Source organism: Entelurus aequoreus, linkage group LG10 (genome assembly GCF_033978785.1).
Source record: "Entelurus aequoreus isolate RoL-2023_Sb linkage group LG10, RoL_Eaeq_v1.1, whole genome shotgun sequence".
Taxonomy (NCBI): Eukaryota; Metazoa; Chordata; class Actinopteri; order Syngnathiformes; family Syngnathidae; genus Entelurus; species Entelurus aequoreus.
In genome coordinates, this window is record NC_084740.1 from 52,603,507 (window position 1) to 52,611,807 (window position 8,301).

Here is an 8,301-nt window from a genome sequence, read left to right on the forward strand (position 1 = left end):
CGGTTTTGGAGCAACATATTTTGCCATCCAAGCAACGTTACCATGGACGCCCCTGCTTATTTCAGCAAGACAATGCCAAGCTACATGTTACATCAACGTGGCTTCATAGTAAAAGAGTGCGGGTACTAGACTGGCCTGCCTGTAGTCCAGACCTGTCTCCCATTGAAAATGTGTGGCGCATTATGAAGCCTAAAATACCACAACGGAGACCCCCGGACTGTTGAACAACTTAAGCTGTACATCAAGCAAGAATGGGAAAGAATTCCACCTGAGAAGCTTCAAAAATGTGTCTCCTCAGTTCCCAAACGTTTACAGAGTGTTGTTAAAAGGAAAGGCCATGTAACACAGTGGTGAACATGCCCTTTCCCAACTACTTTGGCACGTGTTGCAGCCATGAAATTCTAAGTTAATTATTATTTGCAAAAAAAAAATAAAGTTTATGAGTTTGAACATCAAATATGTTGTCTTTGTAGTGCATTCAATTGAATATGGGTTGAAAAGGATTTGCAAATCATTGTATTCCATTTATATTTACATCTAACACAATTTCCCAACTCATATGGAAACGGGGTTTGTACTTGAAAGTGCAATGCTTTGCAGCCAGAAGCACAGCTTGCTGCTTACTAAAAAAAAAACATAACACTTACCTTTCCCTATTGGAGTAGCCTTTGTTCTGCAATTTGCGTACTGGCGAACGATCTCTGAATCCGGGAACATATCCTTCATGGATTTGTTGAAGCTTCCAGCTATCAGCATAGCCATCTTTGTCTCGGCATAAGTTACACCCTCGGGTCTCCATTTAGCGAGGTGGCCCATAATACTGGGCTGCGCTGCGCTGCTGCCACCTTGTGCCTCGCTGACCGTTCATGAGTGAGTATATCCGTTCGGCCACCGTGTTCAATGGAGAAGTCTGTTCTACAAAATTTACAGGCAGCATACCCCTTCCCCTTCGAACTGTCCTGGATAAACTGAAATTCTTGTTTCCATTCGTTTTGGAACTTACAAGCGTATTTCTTCATCTTGCTCGTCGTCGGCGTCACCATGGCTGTATCTTCCTCGTCGTAGATGTTATAACGTGATTGGGCAGGCACGCTGTTTATATCGTGGGAAAGCAGACGTGAAAACAGGCTGTCGACACATCACTCAGGTCCGCATGGAGCTGGAGGGGGCGTGGCCTCCAGCTCGGGCCGAAAATCGGGAGAATATTTGTCCCGGGAGGTTTTCGGGAGAGGCGCTGAAATTCGGGAGTCTCCCGGAAAATCCGGGAGGGTTGGCAAGTATGTCTACGAGGGGCGGACCGTGCGTTTCCCACCTAGGCCTTCAGTGATGTCCGACTTCAATGACGACCTCTCAAAATAGCATCATTGATGTCACCACATGACCATTGCTGGAGAAATACTACACAGTAACACATTTACGCACTGCTGGGCGTTGTACAAAACTGGTTATTTTCTGGCGCATTTAAAAATCAATAAACCCGCATCATCAATTAAAACATATCTTATGTGGTACTGTGTAAATTAAAATTGCAAAAAAAAAATTTTAAACGTGAAAAAATAAAGAAAAACAATATCTGAACTCACATCGACAGCTGAGGTAGCTTCCAGGGTTGGCCGACATCGTCTCACAAGATGTAGTTTCTCTTTAAATATCCTTCCTGAAAATGGCCATGCAAATATATGTGTTGTCTTGTCTAATCATAAAAGATGCAGACGAAGCATGTTGGCTGAGTTCTTAAAGTTTACTCCACAGCGTGCTCATCAATAACATCCCGCTGCCGGTATGGCTACATTGAACAACCCAAACGGGGCTACTGCGCATGATCTTCACTACTGTGGCACAGGGGCGTCACTAACTTTTAAGGACAGGGGGGGCTTAGCCCCCAGGAGATGCACAGGATGCGAGCGAACGTTACGCACGAGCACAAAACTTTACAAACGGCTAACAAAGACTTAGAAATTATTCATTATTATTATTATTATTTAAAAAAAATGCACGGGACGAAATGAAATGCTCCCCGGGACGATGGCTTTTAACCATTTTTTTTCTTTTTCTTTTTATGTATTTATTAATTTTACATTTTATATTAAATGTCTTGGTTTTTCCTCCCTCTGAAAATCCTATGAAATGTTTAACAAGCCATCCTATAATAATACAACAGCTATTAATGTAACAATACAATAAAACAAATATATTTAATGATGTTTTTTTCATTATTTTAACAATAGGCTAATGTATATTATTTTATATAGATTCTAAAAGAAACACAAAACTTAAAAACTAAATGATTTACAATTGCACACACAAGGTTTCGTGCAGCTCACTGTAAAGGAAGATAATGTGCTTCGTACACCTGCAGGACCGCAAGCAAGGTCGCAGAGAAAATGCGGACTGGAATTTGAGTGATGTGGGCATTTTCTATATGAACAAGTGGAATGGATTGGATACCAATGCACTAAAGGGGCTCTCTACCTTACGCTATGAAGTGAGGGGAAACTGAGTGAATAATAACAGGTTATATGATTATTTATTTAAACTCATATTCGGGCCACTGTTGGTGTGCCCTCGCATTTTTTCCACGCAAAAAATGTGCCTTGGCTCAAAAGAGGTTGAAAAACACTGACCTAGCTCATAACATCACAATATACACTACCGTTCAAAAGTTTGGGGTCACATTGAAATGTCCTTATTTTTGTAGGAAAAGCACTGTACTTTTCAATGAAGATAACTTTAAACTAGTGTTAACTTTAAAGAAATACACTCTATACATTGCTAATGTGGTAAATAACTATTCTAGCTGCAAATGTCTGGTTTTTGGTGCAATATCTACATAGGTGTATAGAGGCCCATTTCCAGAAACTATCACTCCAGTGTTCTAATGGTACAATGTGTTTGCTCATTGGCTCAGAAGGCTAATTGATGATTAGAAAACCCTTGTGCAATCATGTTCACACATCTAAAACAGTTTAGCTCGTTACAGAAGCTACAAAACTGACCTTCCTTTGAGCAGATTGAGTTTCTGGAGTATCACATTTGTGGGGTCAATTAAATGCTCAAAATGGCCAGAAAAAGAGAACTTTCATCTGAAACTCGACAGTCTATTGTTGTTCTTAGAAATGAAGGCTATTCCACAAAATTGTTTGGGTGACCCCAAACTTTTGAACGGTAGTGTATTTCAAACGTAAAATCGACAGATATATCTGAAGTTGAACTCGTAACCTAAGTCTTGAAAGTAAAACAAATAATAATAAAAATGTATCACTTTATGAGTGGGACCTTTTGGATCTCAAATATATATAGTGGGGATTTTATTTATATTTGCACTGTGATTAATGAAAAATAATAATGAAAATAATATCAATGGTGTCATGCATTATTGATCTTTTCAGGGCTCCAATTACTTCACAATTGTCCAAATACTGCATAATTCAGTTTTACTATAAAAAAAACAAAGTTGTCTTTGGCAGAAAAGGCATTTTGTTTTGTACTTTATATCAACCTGAAGTTGATATACAGATTTATTGTAAGCGTTAAATAAATTTAAAAAAATAATAATTTGACTTGTTTTTAACATTTGAATGACTGAGACCCTTTATGGGCCCCAGGAGCCCTAAAGGTAAAAAAAAAATCTATATATTTTGTTATGGTTTGAAAATTAAAAAATATCAAAATGGCCCCCGCATGCTTTAATTTTTCCGTGTACGGCCCTCAGTGGAAAAAGTTTGGACACCCCTGCTCTATACCGTATTTTTCGGAGTATAAGTCGCTCCGGAGTATAAGTCGCACCGGCCGAAAATGCATAATAAAGAAGGAAAAACGCATATATAAGTCGCACTAGAGTATAAGTCACACCGGACGAAAATGCATAATAAAGAAGGAAAAACGCATATATAAGTTGCACTGGAGTATAAGTCACATTTTTTGGGGAAATGTATTTGATAAAAGCCAACACCAAGAATAGACATATGAAAGGCAATTGAAAATAAATAACGAATAGTGAACAACAGGCTGAATAAGTGTACGTTATATGAGGCATAAATAACCAACTGAGAACGTGCCTGGTATGTTAACGTAACATATTATGGTAAGAGTCATTCAAATAACTATAACATACAGAACATGCTATACGTTTACCAAACAATCTGTCACTCCTAATCGCTAAATCCCATGAAATCTTATACGTCTAGTCTCTTACGTGAATGAGCTAAATAATATTATTTGATATTTTACGCTAATGTGTTAATAATTCCACACATAATCCTGAGTATAAGTCGCATCCCCGGCCAAACTATGAAAAAAACTGCGACTTATAGTCCGAAAAATACGGTAACTTAAAAACAACAGCACTGGAAGGAGCATAATATGACATGAAGAGAATATGAATACTTTTAGATATTTAGGGAAAGTAAATTAAAAATGACTTTTCTCTTTAATTATGATGATGATTCCTGGTTATGTTAGGCCAGCAGAGAAGGCCTGGCTGGCCCTGACGGCACACCACTGTGTTCTACATACGGTGAATGCTCATATTCATCTTGGAGAAAGCAAACCTTCAAGTTTGAGTACACAGTGGTATTTCAGTTTGAGCACATGATAAGATAAGGCCCATTAGTTTGATATTCGCAGAGGAATTGGATCACTTCTCGTAGGATGGAGGCCCTCATTCGGACTTCGGAATGCAAAAGTGATAACCGTATCCTTGAGAGGAGACTACCTGTCTGGTTCAAACACCAACCTTTAAGATATGACTTAAAGCAGTTGTTTTCCAGACACTTACACACGAACATCTCCTTTTATGGTCAGGTGGTGCTGTTTAGACCAGGGGTGTCCAAACTTTTTTCACATAGGGCCCCGCACTAAAAAATCAAAGCAAGCGAGGGCCATTTTGATATTTTTTATTTTAAAAACTAATTGAATATACACTACTGTTCAAAAGTTTAGGGTCACATTGAAATGTCCTTATTTTTGAAGGAAAAGCACTGTACTTTTCAATGAAGATAACTTTAAACTAGTCTTAACTTTAAAGAAATACACTCTATACATTGCTAATGTGGTAAATGACTATTCTACCTGCAAATGTCTGGTTTTTGGTGCAATATCTACATAGGTGTATAGAGGCCCATTTCCAGAAACTATCACTCCAGTGTTCTAATGGTACAATGTGTTTGCTCATTGGCTCAGAAGGCTAATTGATGATTAGAAAACCCTTGTGCAATCATGTTCACACATCTAAAAACAGTTTAGCTCGTTACAGAAGCTACAAAACTGACCTTCCTTTGAGCAGATTGAGTTTCTGGAGCATCACATTTGTGGGGTCAATTAAACGTTCAAAATGGCCAGAAAAAAGAGAACTTTCATCTGAAACTCGACAGTCTATTCTTGTTCTTAGAAATGAAGGCTATTCCACAAAATTGTTTGGGTGACCCCAAACTTTTGAACGGTAGTGTAAGTATAAAAAATATACATTTAGGCCTCCACTCAGGCTTGATCCCGGGGACCCCAAAGGGTTTTGGTCAAAAAAATATAAAAAATGTGTCATTATTCAGTATTATTATTATAATTTTTTTTATTTATTTAAATCTCTAGATCAACATTAGGTCTATCTGTCAATATAACGTTTTTAAAGATTTAAGTTGTGTGCTCTTTTTGTCAAAGAAAACCCAGTTTTTTGTGGAAAAAACACAAAATATGCAATATTTTCACCCAATACAATTTTTAAGTGGAATATTTCAGATTATATAATAATTGGAGCCTTAAAAAGGTCAATAACTCATAACACCATTGATTTTAATTCATTATTATTTTTTGAGCAATGACACTTAAAAACAAATCACACTAAAATGATTGGGGATCCAAAAGGGTCCTACTCATTAAAGTGTTAAAAAATAAATTCTAAATTTCTTTTACCGTCAATTATAATATTGTTTATATTTTTTGTTTGTTAGTTTTAGGCCCTTATTTTTTAAAAATCAGCTCAGTTTTTTATATGGCAAACACAAAATATGCAACATTTTCCCCAAAAAATACCTCAAAGTGGAATATTTAATGTGACTTAATTGGAGCCTTGAATAGGTCAATAGTTCATACTAACATTGATTTTGATTCATTATTGTTTTTTTAAAGAAAGAAACAGCCTGCATGGCAGCTTTGTGTTATTAGAGTAAACATTGCAACATTTTCTTGTTACATTTCACCTGTTTGCTCTTTTATACCACTTTTTATGTTTTAAATTTTTTTCAATCGTATTTTTAAAATGCGCCGTGGGGCCGTTAAAAAATTACCTGCGGGCCGCAAATGGCCCCCGGGCCGCACTTTGGACACCCCTGGTTTAGACTTAGCGCACACCCAGACAGACAAAGAAGGAATATATACATGTATGATTTGGCTTCTCCAGTTAGGAATCCTCCATTTTTGACTAAGATTCCTCCGGGTACTGCAGACCTGTTTAAATGACGCTTGCTTGTAATAAAGCAACTTTTGGTTCAGCAAAGCGTCTCTGACGTCTCTTTTGATGCAACTACGCAGCCGCGTCTTCCCTCCACTCGGGAGGGGACGACAAGACCAGAAATACACTTCAATTTGAACAAAAAATCTTAGGGTACATTAAACATGTGTTTCTTATTGCAAGTTTGTCCTTTAATAAAATAGTGAACATACTAGACAACTTGTCTTTTAGTAGTAAGTAAACAAACAAAGGCTCCTAATTCAGCTGCTGACATATGCAGTAACATATTGAGTCATTTTCCATTCTATTATTTTGTCAAAATTATTAAAAACAAGTGGTAGAAAATGAATTATTAATCTACTTGCTCATTTACTGTTAATATCTGCTTCTGTTCTCTTTTAATATGTTCTATCTACACTTCTGTTAAAATGTAATAATCACTTATTCTTCTGTTGTTTGGATGCTTTACATTAGTTTTGGATGATACCACACATTTAGGTATCAATCCGATACCAAGTAGTTGCAGGATCATACATTGGTCATATTCAAAGTCCTCATGTGTCCAGGGACGTATTTACTGAGTTTATAAACATAATATAGCTTTTTAAAAAACAAAAGAAGATGTGATGCCAAAAAATATGGATGAAATCATAGTAGTATTGACTAGATACGCTCCTGTACTTGGTATCATTACAGTGGATGTCAGGTGTAGATCCACCAATGGCGTTTGTTTACATTGTGACGGGGGTGAGCTACGGTGTGTAGTGAAGCATGTTTAGCTATTCCTCGTTCTGCAGGGATGATACTTGTAAGAAACTTACTTTATTTGTCGCCATGGAGGCGAGAATTAGTGATTTAGAAGTAGCTAAATCACTAATCCTTTAGCCGCTAGCTAGCTAGCCATGTCTTAAAGCACCTCTTCCTGAGGCTGTTTCAGTGTTATAACTTCACCTTTATCGTTGGTTTAGTAAAACAACTTGCACTGAGCCTAGTCTATAAAATCCGCTACACCTCCCTGATACCGAAGTACATGTCAAACTACTTCCTTAACGTAAATGACCGCCATAACCACAACACCAGGGGGAGCTCCACAAACCACGTTAAACCCAGATTCCGATCTAACAAAGGTCTTAACTCATTCTCCTTCTATGCCACATCAATATGGAATGCGCGCCCAACAGGTGTAAAAGAAAGGGCATCTCTATCCTCCTTCAAAACCGCACTAAAACAACACCTCCAGGCAACTTCAACCCTTGACTAACACCCTCCCCCTCCACATCCCACCCCCCGGATTGTAAATAATGTAAATAATTCAATGTATATACTCTGATGATTAACTTGTGTGATGACTGTATTATGATGATAGTATATATTTGTACCATGAATTGATTAACGTGGACCCCGACTTAAACAAGTTGAAAAACTTATTGGGGTGTTACCATTTTGTGGTCAATTGTACGTAATATGTACTGTACTGTGCAATCTACTAATAAAAGTTTCAATCAATTCAATCAATCAAATTTTTAAGCGAAAATACATCCGTTCTCCCTTTTCTGTCTACACACATTGTCTGCTTGTAAGTACTCAGTGATTGTGCGCTGCCGAACATGCTCCTCTGCTCGTAAACATTTTAGAGGCGGTATAGTACCGAATATGGTTCATTAGTATCGCGGTACTATAGTAATACCGGTGTACCGTACAACCCTACATCCTGCGTGTCTTTTTTTAATGGAATAGCAAGAGTTTTTCTCCTTTTTTGGTTAGATCCACACAGTCACATCAGTTGAAGCAAACGTTTACTTAGTGTTATTGATTTGTACTTAGTACAGAGTTCACACAGATGAAGTCGCTTTGAT